Consider the following 18,495-nt stretch of genomic DNA (forward strand, 5'->3'; position numbering starts at 1 on the left):
ATGCTCTGAAAGTCAACATTGGTTGATTTATAATTTATTTTATCACTTTAGATGTTGCTTTGCTTTGAAAATCGAGTAATATTTGTAAGTTCTATCTTCATATGGCTCAGATATTATATTGATTAGGTAGTATGTTAAATACGTCATTTGTTCGACAGCAGTTACTTTCCTTGTCACACACATAATTAGAAAGTTGTTTTTGTTACAAAATACCAGTACTCTACAATCTGTATTTCTTATCACATTCGTTTAACTTAACATTGTCTGTAAGTGTTAATACTTGTTACTCGTTTCACAACCTTTTTACGAGATGCGGGGGAACTACTTATCAATTTTCCAGCGTTCCTTAATACATATCAGTCTACTGACTTCATTTCTACTGTTTCTCGCTATTTTCATTCATCCATATTTTCCACTTTTCTAAATATTTCGACATTTCTATCTCCCTTTTATCTGCGTCAGCCTATTGACCTCATTATTTACATAAATTTTTGGGGTGATCTTCACGCCACTTCCCCTTCCTTAATTAATGTGAAAACGCTATGGCTGCTTTGCAAGGCACCAATTTATTATCCTCTCTTACCTACAGACAATCTAACTTCCAACCGAAAATTATTTTCTGCAGAGTTTATTGTTTCAGATTTTAGAAATTTTCAACTTCAGTTACTTCTCTTACCGCAGTATCTGTATTTTACTATTACTAACCTTTTTTGTGGATCTCATTTATTACTTGTTTACTTTAGCCATTATTTTTCTATCACTGGTGCTCAAAAGTTCAAAATTTAGAATTTAACATTGTAAACTACCTCCCGCATTCTCTTGTAAGTCATCATTCGGGCATCATTGTTAGTAACTAGGAGTACATTACAACTTAATAGCATATGTACAACCTGAAGATATATATTCCTTACTGACTATAGGTAGAACAGAAGAAAAGAATGAAACTTGAAAAGGAAATAAAGTTTCATGCAGCTGGAACCGCACAGTACGCCAAATTATGTATATGCCAAAGAGTGGCAGATTCCCTACAGAATCTAATTACTATTATTTTTGAGGGGCTTTAGGTCCATAATGTTTCGTAGACCTTGTTCCTTGTTACTTTTCGGGTATTTCAGATGGTTTGCGTTTGTAAGAGACCTACTTATTGTCTTGAATGTTACTTGATAAACATGCATAAACTTATTTTGTTTCCGTTTAAATTTTCTTAAATTTCTCTTTAGTTTGGACTAACAATAGCTCACCATCGCTAAAACTGGGGGGGGGGGAGACTTTATGTCATGCCTTCTTTTTCTGTCCAGTGCTCTTTTATGTGTGTTTGCCCCAGCCTTTGCCATCTTCTTATCTACGGAGCTACGACATAACACTGGGAAATCAACCATGTCTAAAATGATAAAACGATGTTATGTGGTTCCTGTTGCATCATTTTTAAGGTTGTTGATGAGGTCTTCAAAGTTTTTAATATGATTGGCCCAAATCGAATGCTCTCTGGCACATTACGTCCAGCGCAATCTGTTTAGCTGATGCATAACCCTCTCGATCATATTTCCCTGTGGAAAACACGCCAAGATCCTTATAGGGCGAATTCAGGCCTTTTCTAGACAAGCTTTACATTTGCCAGATAGAAACTGCGGACCATAATCTGATAGGACTCTTAGGCTTGCCTTTCTTTACAAAGTAGTCCTTTTCAAGCTTGTCTAACTGCCTATTCGCGTTAGCTCTTTTTATTGGATGTAGTTTGACATATCCGCTAAAACCGTCAATCACCACAAAAACATGGGTACATCCTCCTCTAGATGCCGGGAGGGGAAAAAAGGTCAACAGCACATAATCCCAGGGGTTCACTTCGTTCTACATTGTGCATATCTCCCTGCACCATACTATTTACTGCATGTACCTTCCGACGAAGAACTCTGTAATACATGTTGTCGAATATAACTTTCTTACTTAATTTAGCAATGAATTCCTTGGTCCCATAATGGCCACATCGTAGTTGCACGTAATCTGTCAGCAGATCCATTCTGCTGAATCTAACTTCCTTCTTCGAAATAAAATTCCTGTATGTAAGCAATAGTACTGCGTTACTTTGGGATAATTAGGGACCCCGAAAGGAATTTTGACTAATTTCAACTGATTATCATAATTTTGCCCCCTTCGTAAGTTTTTACATACTTCCTTCAATGCACATTCCTACTTGAGCTCATGTACGGCCAACATGCTCAGTTAATTCCTAACTGCTAACGGTATTTACGATCCTCTGCAAAACTCAGCACTTCTTGATTGCCCATCTGCCACCAGGACGAACTGCTGAAGGTACGTAGCTCACCTGGTTAGTCCTGGATGTCTCAGTTTGCAAGTTTTTAGAAACGTAAGTGCCTTGTGATCACTGTAGATTACCACCTAGTGACCTAACAAATAATGCCAAACACAATAGCCAGTGCCCCTAATTCCGAAATTCCATTATTTTGCTCAGAAGGCTACAATGAACGACTCGCAAACGTGATAGTTTTATGTCCCTCTTGGGCGTCTTCTGTTTCCACCTGAAACACCCCTACTGCAATCCCACGACCACTTGCGTCAACTGACGTACAATAGAGGTTCGAAAAAAAACCGGTTTTTTAATTCTTCAAAAGCAGACTGGCACTCTTCAGTCCAGATCTATGAAGTATTCTTCTTCAACAAGTGGAGTAGTCAAGGCGCATTAAACAAGTGATTATTAACATAACGGCGGTAGACTCCGGATAAGCCGAACATTGACCTGAGCTGCTATTCATTTCTGGGAGCTTCAAACCTTTCAGTGATTGATAATTTGGAAGGATTAGGTAATATACCATCCCTGCTAATTTCATAGCCCAAGAATTTAATTTTGTTTCTAACACACTCAGTCTTCTCTAACTTTTAATTTCATACCTCCTTTTTCTATTGCTTCTAGCACCCTGTCTAGTAGACTGATACGTTCTTCCCATGCGGGAGTTGCCAACAGTGTACCACCTACATAAATAGTCACCGGATCTAATAGTTCCTGCCCCAGTACATGAGCCATTACCATTAAAAGGTGTACACCGAAATATTTAATCCAAACGGAACTACTTTATACTGGTAGCACACTCCTTCATAAAAAAAAGGCTATATATTTACGTGATTCTATCGCCATGGGCCAATTACAGAATCCACAGTCCATATTCATAGATGTAAGATACTTTTCTATCAATTTGTCCTTATTTTGGGGACGGTCACTGTCTCTTACTACAGTTTCACTTAGCCAGCGCGCGCCCAGCACCAATCTAACACTTCTGTCACGTTTAGGCACAACAACAAGGGGATTATTATATTCACTAATTTCTTGCTCAATGACACCCAATTCTAACATACGATGAATTTCATTCTTAACCGCTTGCTTTCTTGAAATACGTATCTGATAATGCTTCTTGAAAAATAATTACCCAATCTTTAAATTCAAACGGCACTCGTACCCTTTAACTTCACCAGGCGTATTCGAGAATACATTATGATGAGTGATTAGTACTTTCCTTAATTCAGCTCTCTGCCAGAAATTTGATTTGTCGACTGTAATTTTGCCTCTGTCTCTTCCAGCATATATTTCTCTTCTGCATTAGCATTTTACATATAACAACAAAATTCACTATCTTCCTGCAAGTATCCCTAATTCCTTATTACTCCAATAGGCAGTTCCCTCACTTCATTATTACTGCTTGCATAATTTCCTATGAAAGGTTCTGTAATTACCCGAAATCAGGTAAAGTTAATACTGAGCAGTCCTGGTCAAAATCAATCCTTTCTTGATATTTCATTAAGAGATCTGTGCCATTTAACATCTCAACAATGAAACCGAGAACTGTTAAACAAGGATGCTCTATTGTTATGTTACCGATAGCATGTGATATCAAAGCTTCGTGCTGTACTGATTTAAAAAATTTTCCAGTAGCACCTAACATGCTTAAACTACTTACTTTCATGACAGTTAATTCACTCTTCTTAGGAATAGAATCAAAGAATTCTTGGGAGAAAGCACTTGCTTCACTGAAACTATCAAGAAGACAACTCGCTGTTACTCCTGAGATGTTAGATTTTATATTACTGTGTGTTATTATAGTTTGAACAGGCTCCTCATAAAAGTGTTCTGATAAATCCTTTTCACTCTGTATCCAGCTAAAATGATTTTGTTCAGTTTCAAGTACATTCACAGTCAGATTCATGGGGTCATCAGCCTCTACATTCACAGCGGTCTTTCCCGACCTTCAACATTTGTGGTCCTGTCTTCCTCAGTTGCGTGTAATATTACGGTATGCTGATAATTTTTACTTATGGACCGTCTGACAGCAACTGAAAAAAAACACAATTTTGGTGCCATTAGCGTTTCGTCTTTATTTTCTGCAAGGCATCATCAGTGACCTGGAATATGTACATATGTTTGCTATTTAATTTACATTTTTGTCACTGTGCCTATAGGTTATAAACAGTTCTGGTGGTAGGTATTTCCTAATAAGCAGTACTGTTTTGAACTGTAATTACAGGTTGTGTGGACAATTTCTTACATATTACGATCCTGTTGTTCTTCTTCTTATAAATGCCAATTTGCGGTTTTTTTCCACATTCCACAGCACTATGAACTGAACGCTTGTTTCAATGCAATGTCTTGCTTTCTGTCACCGACTGTCAAATGTTTTTGGCAAAGATGGAATGTTATTACCAAACTTTCGAGGGTAATTATTGAAGTATCTGTGATCTGTTCCTGTATGCGTTTGTGTGTGTGTGTGTGTGTGTGTGTGTGTGTGTGTGTGTGTGTTTTGGTGTGGTATAATTTTTTGAGCTGTGTGAGTGTGTGTGTGTGTGTGTGTGTGTGTGTGTGTGTGTCCAGAAGGTGAAGGGGGGAGAGTTTCATATCATCATTTCCTTTATTAAGTGTAGCAGGGAGCCTGTGCTGATGTGTGTTTGTTCATTTATCACATGTATGTTTTCTGCTATGGCTTTCTGGATATGGAAGTTTTCTTGCGTTTGTATAAGATGATTGTCATGGTTTCTTATTCTCATTATTTTCATGTCTTGTTCCATGTTTGTAGGATGATGGTTATGGTGTTTTAATTGCTCTGCAAATGTGGAATGGTTTGTTTCATACTTCCAACATCTGATATGGTCTTTGTATCGTGTTTCAAAATTCCTCCATGTCATGCCTATGTATACTGCATCACAACTTTGACATTCAATTTTGTATATTCCTGATTGTTGGAATTTGTCCTTCTTGGTAGCTGGCTTCTTTAGGTGTGATTGGAGGGTTTGCCCAGGCTTATATGCTATTTTGAGCCCCTGTCTCTTTAGGATGTTTGCAACTCTGTGTGTTAGTTTATGTGTGTAGGTCATGGTGTACCACCTGGTTTTTTTCTGTGTGGTGTTGTCATTGTGTGTGTTTGTTGATTGTTTTTGTAAGTTTTCGGCTTGTGAGTTCTATTGTATTCTGGAAATGTTGTGTTTGTTTTGTATTTGTGTTTTTATTTTTTGATTGAGCCTGTGTATCACATGTGTGTCATATCCGTTGTTCCTAGCTATTTGTATGATTGTACTCATTTCTTGTTCATAGTTTCTCTTGCTGAGTGGGATACTGTTTAATTTATGTAACATGTGTCTTAGTGCTGCAAGTATCTGGCTGTGGTGGTGGTTGGATGTGGAATGTATTACTGAGTCTGTGGCTGTTGGTTTTCTAAGGACGTTAAATGTATGTTTGCCATTTTCTTTTTTTTATTCTAATGTCAAGAAAATTTATTTCATTTCCTTTTTCCTTTTCAAGTGTGAATTTTATGTTCTGACGAGCTTTGTTTATTTCCGAATGGAGTTCATCTATTTTTTCACTTGGCTCACCTACCAGACAAATAATGTCATCCACGTATCTGTACAAATATATAATTTTGAAATTTTCATTATTGGTAATCTTTTCAAATATCTGATTTTCTAGATGACTGATGAAAATGTTTGCTAGTCATCTAGAAAATCAGATATTTGAAAACATAACCACTAATGAAAATTTCAAAATCAAAAATTGGTACAGATACGTGGATGACATTATTTGTCTGGTAGATGAGCCAAGTGAAAAAATAGATGAACTCCATTCGAAAGTAAACAAAGCTCATCAGAACATAAAATTCACACTTGTAAAAGAAAAAGAAAATCAAATACATTTTCTTGACATTAGAATAAAAAAGTGAATGGCAAACATACATTTAACATCTTTAGAAAACCAACAGCCACAGACTCAGTAATACATTCCACATCCAACCACCCCCACAGCCAGATACTAGCAGCACTAAGACATATGTTACATAGATTAAACAGAATCCCACTCAGCAAGAGAAACTATGAACAAGAAATGAGTACGATCATACAAATAGCTAGGAACAACGGATATGACACACATGTGGTACACAGGCTCAATCAAAAAATAAAAACACAAATGCAAAGCAAACACAACATATCCAGAATACAAGAGAACTCACAAGCTGAAAACTTACAAACACAATCAACAAACACACACAATGACAACACCACACAGAAAAAACCGGGTGGTATACCATGACCTACACACATAAACTAACACACAGAGTTGCAAACATCCTAAAGAGACAGGGGCTCAAAATAGCATAAAAGCCTGGGCAAACCCTCCAATCACACCTAAACCAGCCAGCTACCAAGAAGGACAAATTCCAACACTCAGGAATATACAAACTTGAATGTCAAAGTTGTGTTGCAGTATACATAGACATGACATGGAGGAATTTTGAAACACGATACAAAGAACATATCAGATGTTGGAAGTATGAAACAAACCATTGCACATTTGCAGGGCAATTAAAACACCATAACCATAATGCTACAAACATGGAACAAGATATGAATATAATGAGAATAAGAAACCATGACAATCATCTAATACAAACGCAAGAGAACTTCCACATCCAGAAAGCCATAGCAGAAAACATACATGTGATAAATGAACAAACACACATCAGCACAGGCTCCCTGCTACACTTAATAAAGGAAATGATAACGTGAAACTCTTCCCCCTTCACCTTCTGGACACACACACACACACACACACACACACACACACACACACACACACAGCACAAAAAAATTATATCACACCAAATCACACACACACACACACACACACACACACACACACACACACACACACACACACACAAATGCATACAGGAACAGATCACAGATACTTCGTAATTACACTCGAAAGTTTGGCAATAACATTCGATCTTTGCCAAAAACATTTGACAGTCGGTGACAGAAACCAAAACATTGCATTGAAACAAGCGTTCAGTTCATAGTGCTGTGGAATGTGGAAAAAAACCGCAAATTGGCATTTATAAGAAGAAGAACACCGAAAATGCAACAGGAGCGTAATATGTAAGAAATTGTTCACACAACCTGTAAGTACAGTTCAAAATATTACTACTTATCAGGAAATACCAGCCACCATAACTGTTTATAGCCTATAGGTACAGTGACAAAAATGTAAATTAAATAGCAAACATATGTACATATTCCAGGCCACTGATGATGCCTTGTAGAAAATAAAGGGGAAACGCGTATGGCACTAAAATTGTGTTTTATTCAGTTGCTGTCAGACGGTCCATAAGTAAAAATTATCAGCATACCGTAATATTTCCCGACCTGTCCACCAATTTTAAATCAAAGCACTTGACGACAGTCGTTTGCTGCACATCAGTTAAACTTCTCTCTACTTCTGAGGAACTGCGTGCCTGCGCAACATATCCATCTATAACACTGTCGTCGGCTTTTGCAGTTTGTGGCAAGTCAGAGGTTAGTATCAGTTATAATTTAATACACTCAGTTTTGAGGTTATTTCATCCTCTGCCGTAACTTAGCCTTCAGACTGCCATAATTGTCGAAATTTTTAGACAACATAGTTGTATGGAGATAAACAGCGATTAATTTACTTATAATCAATTATTCAAAATGACAGTCACAATCGCATTATCTATTTTGCCGCCAACCGGTTTCAACCCGCGATGGGGTCATCTTCAGGGCAGTTTGCACCATTTGGTCGCTCGCTGGAGTAGCCACCCTGCCTGTGCACCAACCGTGCAACTGCCCAGAAGATGACCCCACTGCGGGTTGAAACCTGTTGGCGGGGAAAATAAATAATGCGATTGTGACTGTCAATTTCAATAATTGATAATTGTCGAAGATATAATCCTTTACTTCATCTGATTCAAACCCGTTAATTTTTCCTCCCTATTATCTTTAGCCGTTTCTTTATCCTTCTTCACCTATTTCTATAATGAGTCTAAAATACTGTCAACTATATACTGCGAGTGGTTTAGCTCATCACTGGTACTGTCTGTTCCTATTCCATCATCCCTGTTTTCGGTTTGCGTGTGCTGACTGACTGTGGTCTGTCTTTTTGTTACTGGCTGTGTTACTGTTTCGACCTTGTGAGTACCAGTTTCCTCATAAACCGGTCTTAATTTCCCACACGTGCCCTGTTGTGTTCATTCGATTCAGAATCAGATTGGTTAGCATTCGGCTCTCCGTCTTGTCTCAACGGCGCATGTTTAGATTTCTGCTTTCGTCATAACAGTTATTGCGACCTCTTTCTCCACCACGACCTTGACCACGACACTTACGTCATGTATTCTTTACTTCCATATTTCAAACATTCAAGTTCGCACTGTCAATTTTTCGGTTGTTTACATGTGTGTTAGAAGGGCTGTTACCTTTTTCGATCTGCTCCTCATGAGCAGCTACTCTTTCCACTCGCTCTAGATACTCAATGAACCCATCCACATTATATCTATGTGCGAAAATTATTCTTTTCTGCAAGTACCAATGTAGCTTACCTTCTAGTCCCACGATAATCATTTCTAGCTTCATCTTTTCTGTCGGATATGACAACCGTGAGACCCACTTTCTAGAAAACTCTTTAACTGATATTTCATCTGGAGTGAACTTTCTACCGCTCCAAAACTCTCTCAAATCTTCGTTTTGTTTGTTGTGTGACAAGTACCGACTAAAAAATGCAGTTTTAAATTCAGAAAGAATTTTGCATTTAACCATTACGTCAGCTGGCCAATGTAAATCATCTTCTGACAAATGACTTCTAATGAAAGAAATTTTCTCGCGTTCTCACCATGCTACAACATATCCTCAATACTGTTCCAGAACTCTAATGGGTGAATTTGTCTGGATCAAAATGTAAAAATTGACAGCATCCAATGAAAGCCGCGTCAAATGAATGAACATGCTGCACAGTATTACAAGAACCACCAGTTGTTACTCTATTTTATATGTTAGTAATACTAGTATTTAGTTTCGTAACTTGTAGTTCTACTGCTTCCACTATGTCAGAAATTTTTTTAACAACATCCTCACATAATTTCACATAGTCAGATTTTCCTTCCTTAATATTTTCTTGACAAGCATTTAGCTTAATATTTACTTCCTCAAATCGATTATAGCAAAGTTTTGATTTATTACCTATTCCTTCTGACAACCTCTCTTCCATAAGTTCACCTGCGTCTTTGAAATATTTGGGAACTTCGCTACTTTCGATTTTGAAAATAGTGTGCAATTTATTTAGCTATTGCTTTACTTTGACTTGCAGATCATGGTGGATAGAATCAGTTATAATTTAAGATATTCACGTTTAAGGTTATTTCATCCTTTAGCTCTTTACTAATAGTTTCAATCTTACTGTTTAACTTTTTGATTCCATCTTATTGTTCAGTTCTTTATTACTATCCTTTAGTTCTTTACTACTAGATTCAATCATACTGTTTAGTTCCATATGATGAGATTCAGTTTTAGGAAACAGTAACTGCATCCACCTTGGTGTCTCCACGTTGCCACTTGAAATTTCCACCAGTTTTAAAGTAGTTTCTAGAATTCCCTGGCTTGGCTGAATTTCCGACATACTGAACTCAACTTCAATATCTGATAACTCTATTCATTCTCCTCTCTCTTTTTTGAACTCAGCTTCAATTACCTCATCATCCAAGACTGGTTTCAACTTTGCACTAACACTGAAATTTACCTCAGATTCTACTTTTGACAAATCACCTTCACATTATGGATACATCACTTCGACAGAATCAACCTTGCTAATTTCAATTTCAAATTCTGAATATTCATTGACAGAGACTGGTTCTTAAATTTCACATTATTCTTCCCGTTACATTCCATTTTGAGTAGCCTGTTAGAAGCAATTAACAAATACTTCAAATATTCTCGACTTGACTTAACTGGTTGACTTGGACGAATGATGCCGGCGTGGTGTACCAGCAAACGTGATGCAGGGAACAGTAGTAGCTATGGCGGTCAGGGCGCCGGCGGCTATCGCCTACAGCAGTAGCTCCAGGGGGTGGAGGGTTGGACACTGGTGAGTTTGCACATTATTAGCTTACAGGTCCACGCAGCTCAATGATGACGCACCGTCTTCTTCTAACCTCAGTACCGGTGGTAGCTGCAATCTAGTGTCATCATCCCTCCTTCCGTCACGATCAGCGTTACTGTCGCTAACATTGACAACCTAGTTTCAAAACTCACGAGCTACTCTTAGCATTGTTCTCGTACTGGGTTCGGCATATTTCACTTGGGTATCCTTTTAGCGTCCACTGACTTCCCTGTTTTGTGCCGATCACCTTCACTGTTCAGTTTCCTGGCCGATTAAAATCATGTATGGGGTGGCGGATGGAATAAAATTTTTCCCTTTTTTTACAAGAGCCTGAAAACTACTTTTGTGGTCAGCCAGAAAGCAATGTAGAATATACTGACCATAATTTCCAGTCTGTTAGTCCACATTACTCTTGTATTCACTGAAAGAAAATGTTCCTATTTGCTATTTACTCGGCAGGATCAGAAACTAAATTTTAAATAAAAGTTTTGAGTTGTAACTGATTAATGTATTCAGTAAAAATTCACACGCTCAAACATAGTTATATTTCAGACATTAATAATAATGTCTCTATCGGAAACATCACTACTAGCATTTCCAAGGTGATCCTATGGTAAGTTCCAAGTAAAAGGTTCTATCGCCCTGACTTCTAATCATCAAAGTTAATTTCTCGCCACAAAAGTGGAAAATAGCCTCACCCTTTGGCAGGCGGTTTTGCCAACATTACGGGTGGCGCACAAACAATTACTTCTGTGAAAACTAAGCGATCTAGGATGATTTACTGTCCTCGCGAGATCACTTCCTACTATTATCCAAAACGCGTTTGGTAGCTCTGACTTCATCCAAGACAGAGCGTATGCTAGCGTCTGATTGACGTGGGAAGATTGATATTTCGGCGAATGGTCTCTCTTCTTGCTGTCTTTGTGGCTGTATACATACATGGGCGCTGCAGACTGCCGTATGGAACACCTGCTATCAATCGCTGTAGGCACAGATAGCAGCATCTAAATGTCCCTTGCCTTCGACACATTAATTGATATCTCTGTTCTTTAATAATTTACAATCTTCATAATGTTTGTATAATTAAAGTTAAATTTGTTTTACTTACTGAAAATGTCTTAGCTCGACTAGATTTAAACTTTGTCTGCTAGAATATTTAGAATGGAACCCACATTAGAACATGACCCCAGAACTGTATCTTTAACTGTCATTGTATTGGTTGTTATTTTAAAAAAATGGTAGAGCTGTAGTATTTAATGAATGTAACCAGTGCTGCAGTGCTGTAATTGCAACAGTCTACCATAAATACAAATGATGCTTCATCTATTATCATTAAGGATGTTTTCGTTCCAAATTTGCTTTTTAGTGAATAAATTGAAAACTAAGAGAGGTAGCTTAATGTAGTCACGTAATTAACGCTATTAGATGAAACTGAGGCTACATAGGATTTTTCATCTTCCTCAGTCCAATACTTAGCGCCCTCAAATTTTCGTAGAGACGCTGATTTTGAACAAACTATTGCCCCAGTCAAGTTGAGACTTGTAAGTTTTCATATTGACATACATTTTCAGCTTTCTAGCTTCATTTATTATCGGCACTTAATTTTTCTTAAAATATAATATTTAGCAAAACTTATTCATCTGATCGTTCTGAGCTTTAACAGTTTTAACATTAATATACTGGACCATACACTGACATAGTTTTTAATTTCTCTTTCGGACTATGGCGCAATGCTTCGTATGGTGCGCACAGGTGCATTATGATGACATGATTCTGGCAGCAGTGAACTGGCGTAGCCACTGGCACACTCGCTCGCCTCTGTATCTCTCACAACGATACGGCGCTTGTTCCACCACACATTGTCCTTGACCGACCCTCCCTTCAACATAGTCACCGATTTAATTTGCAGTTGACCAAAAGTAGGGGGTACAACACCCGCAACATTATAAGTCTCGAGAAGGAACACAGCAAGCTGTGTCCATAACAGCTGTTCGTAGAAGACTGTTACCCACAAATCATACTAACGGCACCCATCCCAGTGCACAAGATCTCTCCAAATGCCTGCAGGTCGAGGACGTTAGCACCCCTTATCGATATATAGTAGACATGAGAGTATTGGGGTGATATATGAAACGGTTAAGAAGATACATGTGGTTTATGCATGATGGAGCTCCTGACGAATAGAGTTTGAAACATTTTACGTAAATCAACTGTGTTATCAACTCTGGAGTATTATTCTAGTGTCAGGAGTCAGTGCCAACAAAGTACCGGCAAGACGGAAATGATCGTAGGGATAAACACACACACTCCAGAAACGCTAATATTGTTGAAGCCTTATGATTTCCGAAGTATTAGTCGTGCGGAATGCATCGCTCTTAATACTCCAATGCAGGACACAACATTTCCAACATGTGACATACATGCGCCCTGCAAGTTTTCTATCCCAATCATTACAGCGACAAATTTTAAGACGATAGAACTACTTTCTTCTATACTATTCTGGTGTCCTAGGAAGTAATCGAGCGTTTCCTCATTATGAAGGTATCGTCGATGTATATCCGTCGCCCGAACTGCTTATTAACCAACGAGAACGAAGACGAGAAACGCCTGATTTGTCTCTTACGAAACAGACGGATTTTATAAGTCTTTTTAAGTCGGAAACGAGCGTGCCTTCCGTCACATTTTCCGCTCAGTCATGCTTTTTAGCAGTAGGAAAGCTGTTGATAGATGCGTCCATGCCTCACTAGGAAATAGAGCGAGGAAAATCGACATGAATGTTTTCGATGGCTGATACATTCGGTTACTATCCACGCCCTGCTGCATGAAAATGCACACGAAGAAACAGCGTCTTCTTAGGAGGGAGTAGGGATCATGGTCGGTAGCCAAAGGAGATGTAACAGTCTTATTGCTATTTGCAGTAGTATCACCACGACCCTGGCGGCCTTTCTGCTGCACACAGAAGTCATGGTCTGATGTTAGGTAGTTTTGCTCGTGTGTAGGATACATAGCAATTTCGTCCTAACACCATTTCTCTAGAGTACACCCTCCTCACATCATTTAGGCACATATTTGTGGTATCAGTCAATTCTCCTAGAGAACGCGATACGGGATGGCTTAAGTCTGTTAAACACATTGATTCTTCTCCTTAACACTTGTGGAATAACACTGCTTGTGAAAACCAATCGTAATTCGGTAATAGCCATATTCAACTGCATGTGTGACAATTACTGTCCACGATTCAGATACATATGTTTCCCCTGCTTTTATACAACGCTTCTGTGTAGTACTTTTTCATATTGTCAGCCAGTATATCGCCATTGCTGAAGTATGTTACAAAAAACCTTGTAGTTTACAGGGGGTGAGAGAAGGTTAAAACTGGATACACACAGAGCATAATTTTTAAGCTTTTCTCGGTCTTCAGTGTCCAGGTACCCACAACTAACTTCAATTCCTCGTATTTGATGGTATTTTTTCTCTAATTTTATGTATTCTCAGTCATTTTACGAAATTTGAAAGATTTTCGCAGTTTTGAATATTTCGATGTATTTTCTTCATTTTACGTGTTTCTCATCAATTTGTCATAATTATACCAGGTTTTCCACGAATTTTTCCGAATTTTCTTTCTATCATCCTGTGTGTTGTAGGAGCTGCAGAGTTTACACTATATGATGTCCAGCTTTCTTTGAAAGGCAATGGATCGACATATGTTAATGTGTTAATGTCAGCTTAGCACCTGACACAGACCTCAAAGTCATGGTAGGAAAACAAAATGTATGGCTGTGTAAAAAGCAGTAGTCATACACTGCTTGGTTGTGTTACAGCTGGTAAACAATATAGCAAAGTGCTTATGAAAGGTCGGCCGTAGTGGCCGAGCGGTTCTAGGCGCTACAGTCTGGAACCGCGCAACCGCTACGGTAGCAGGTTCGAATCCTGCCTCGGGCATGGGTGTGTGTGATGTCCTTAGGTTAGTTAGGTTTAAGTAGTTCTAGGTTCTAGGGGACTGATGACCTCAGAAGTTAAGTCCCATAGTGCTCAGAGCCATTTTTTGCTTATGAAAGGACAACATGCGAACCCTCTTAATTCGTTGATAGTCTGTGGAACATGGTTTTCCTCCAGTAAAGCTGACAAAACTTCACACAGGTCTGTGGAAGTGACTTTGATAAACTAGCCACCTGCTCTAATGGACCAATGTGTATTGTTTTTGAGAGAGATTCGCTAAAAATTTATATTGTGATGCCATGAGGTTCTATTACAAGGAGTGGTATGTGTGGTTCAGGTTTGTATGCAGATAGTTCATAGTCTTTTTTTCTTTTACCTTCTCTGGATGTTATAAAATAATGATGAAGAGTGCTGTCGAACTTAAATGACTGTATAGATGCTGATGTACATTGTCATTTTGTGTGTCTGAAATGAATATAATGCCCTCGTGCTGCACTATTTGTAATTTGAACATGCGGAATGCTCTCAAACTACACCAATTTTGCTCATAAACTAATTGAAGTCGACTGCATCTGACTTATTATTATCATCATGAATCTATGTTTAAAAACATGTATGTAAGTCTTATATTATTTCATCCTTCATAACATCTTATTAAAAGGCAGCCTTCACTTGAATTATAGCTTGTTGTGGAGCCTAGAAATGATACTGTTTTTCCCGATAAGTGAGTAGATTCCACGAAACAGGCTGTTCTGTGACTACCAAATTACGTACAAAACTACAACTCAAGAATCTGCTGCTATTGTGAATGGATGGTCTGCTGGATGTGGTCCTCTTCTTCAAGTACAGGTGACAATCTTTACATACAGGTCGCTAGCGGTGAGATGGAGCAAAAATATCAAATGCACCACACAGATAATATTTGTTTTCTATGTATTGGTGGAATCGAATAGAGTTTTCTACTAGACGTCCTTAGAAGACACCTATGTTTCTTAAACGCCAGCATAATATACCATTGCACTGGTATAACGGGAACTGCCATAGTGTACAAAACAGCAACATCCTATTGAATGGTAGCTTGTTGTTGCCGAATGTAAAATGATTGTGTTTTTCCGACATGTGAACAGATGGCATGAAAGGTTGTATTCTGTAATGTCATTTCACATGACTTAAATGGGAATGACTATTTATTTTTATACATTGATTTGAACATCAGGAATGCTCTCAAATCGTGTAATTTTGTCCATCAAACTGATAGAATTCGGTTAACATAGATATTTCGTTACACTGTACGTTTTTTTTTTCAGACTTTAAATTCTCACTTTTTATGCCAGTGATAATTTCGAAATATCGAGGATATTGATGTGTCGACAGAAGTGCCGACACAGTGTGATTTGAGGGAACCGCAATGCACGCTATAAACACACGAAGGATGGCGTGAGGTCTGAAACAGGATACGTAATGAATGTTATAAAGGGAAGTACGTAGCTTTTGGAATACTTAACTTTAATCCATCCTTGTTGTATACATCGTTCTTGATGAGACATGCTTTATACGATAAGTATCAATTGCTACGTAAGGCTAATGGCGCCTTGCTAGGTCGTAGCCATGGACTTAGCTGAAGGCTATTCTAACTATCTGCTCGGCAAAGGAGCGAGGCTTCGTCAGTGTAGTCGCTAGCAAAGTCGTCTGTACAACTGGGGCGAGTGCTATTCCGTATCTCGAGACCTGCCTTGTGGTGGCGCTCGGTCTGCGATCACACAGTGGCGACACGCGGGTCCGACATGTACTAATGGACCGCGGCCGATTTAAAGCTACCACCTAGCAAGTGTGGTGTCTGGAGGTGACACCACAATATTCTGCAGTGGTGCCAGGTTTTACAGCAAAATACTGCAGGTATTTTCGATTTTACACAGCATGGACATGTATATGAGCTGTAAGATAAGTTAATACATCTGTCAGAAGTATCGCTATAGAACTCCAACCTCTGCAGTTTGCTCATCTGTAATCGGCGGTAGTAATGTAGTTTTTCTGTTTTTTGACGTAATTGGATGTCACAAAATACTGGGAGGCGCTGAGAACTGTATCCTGCAGTCGAACATAAAAATCTCTGTTGCCATTGGTCATAAAACTATAAGAAAATGGGCTGCACCTATATTCAGGGACTCAGGAAATTAATATCATTGTGACTGTATTTTCTTTTTAACAAATTCTCGCTTGTAAGAGGTGTGTTGACGTTAAATACAGCTGCCACAATGAAGTATTTTCTCTCTCAGAATGGCGATCACTCAGAGGTGGTGCTACTGGCACCATGGCGGTGTACTTCGTAGGGAGCAGCAGCTGCATTTCTGGACAAACAACATGTGGTCAGGATAGCCATCATTCACCGTGCTTTGGGCTGTGGTCCTCTAGAGTCGAAGCCTATTTTGTGCGTGCAGCTTTTATTGGCATTAATAGCGCTGACTGTCCCAGCAAAGTGTTTTGCCAGGGATGCAGCCTTGGACTGTGGCTGGCCAAAGACTGTGCTCGGCCAAAAACTGTGCTCTCAGCTACGGCAGTTGTCAGCGAATGATGGATGGAGGTGGCGGGTGGAAAGAGATGATGGTAAAAGTGTTCTGGAGGATTCTCTAGAATTTCTTTGTTATTCCAGGGTGGATCAGTCTTTCTGAGAAATACATTTAACGGCTTGAAGGAAGCATCCTGTTCTTCAATCTTTTGTCCATCTGTGGCTGATTTCTGCAGATGAGATAGATCTCTTTGTGGACCATCAGCGATTGGATAGAGCAGGCCAGCATCTGTCTGCTTAGTTTATGACCGCACATCGAGGAAAACACGTGCAGCTGCCACCCCTCTCTGCTGATACGATCTTTTGGGGTCAACTTTTGTGGTAGTAGCGTTATTACAACGGTTTGTTCTTCCCACTACATGTGACTCATTACGACCACTGTTTACGAGTGCCGGTTTGTCACGAGAATTTCAATGTGTAATTAGAACAATGAAGCATTTTCCAACAGCTCTGGTAGCGTGTATTGACCTTCCATAATTTTGAGCACCAGGGCAGCAGGGAAATTGTCTAGTAATGAAGTCGAAGGCGTCGTTAGCGAAATCCAGTGTCACGCAGTGAGACACATACGCTGTCCGTAAAATGGGGTGGATATGGGCGTGCGAAGTCATTTCCAGCATTGTCGATTGACGAGCCATTTCAGAAACACAAACAGCTCCAGCACAGACAAGTCTCTATGAATTTTGAAATGCATCTCCAGTCCATCCCGCTGCACCGCCAGTATTTGCTCCTTCCATTCCTTGTGTAGGATGCTATAGACATAATCCTCAACTGTATGATTACAGGTAGTACACTTATTAAACTCCTCTCTGTCCCACACCAACATCTCATTAGCTGAGCGCATTTCCCTCCAAAAATAAAACTAGCTCCTTCCACTCTAGCCTTTTTGCTGCCAGTTCACAACTGGAGCAAAGAGATTTATTTCGACTTGTAGGTAAACGGATCACCTTATGTAGAGTTTATTTTGAGTAAGCCTGCCACCAGTTTCGAGTGGTATTTTGAATCTTTTTACCCATCAAGATAACACCACTTGTATGAAATCGTCAATTTTTTAGCTGTATTGCGATTTTAGGCGGACCTCGTGGAGCACTGCATACAGATGTGTAATTATTCCCAATCTTCATGATTGATTAAACAATTAGGATTGATCTTTAGTTCAGTTTCCCACTCAGAAAATAATAAATTACACTAACCTAACCGTTCTCGCCTGCAGGTGGACAGTATCCCTGTGTATGGGGCTGCACATTTTGCTTTCTGCACAGAAGGACCAGTGTTCCAGTGCCAGAGAGGGCACCTCTCAATTTTAATTTCTTACCAATTCCCGGGTGGGAGACCATCAACAAAGCCTTCAGACAAAGAAATACCAACCATTTTTAATTTCCCTCCAAAATTCGAAATACCCACCAAAATTCGAAATTTCTGCCAATAGGACAGCTGGGGAAGGGGGAGGGGAAAGGCAGGGCAGGTGAGGGAAGAAGTGTATCAGGTGGGGGTGGTGTAATTAATTGATCAATTAATTAATTTGTATAATTATTTTTGTATCAATTTCATA

Source organism: Schistocerca americana, chromosome X (genome assembly GCF_021461395.2).
Source record: "Schistocerca americana isolate TAMUIC-IGC-003095 chromosome X, iqSchAmer2.1, whole genome shotgun sequence".
NCBI lineage: Eukaryota > Metazoa > Arthropoda > Insecta > Orthoptera > Acrididae > Schistocerca > Schistocerca americana.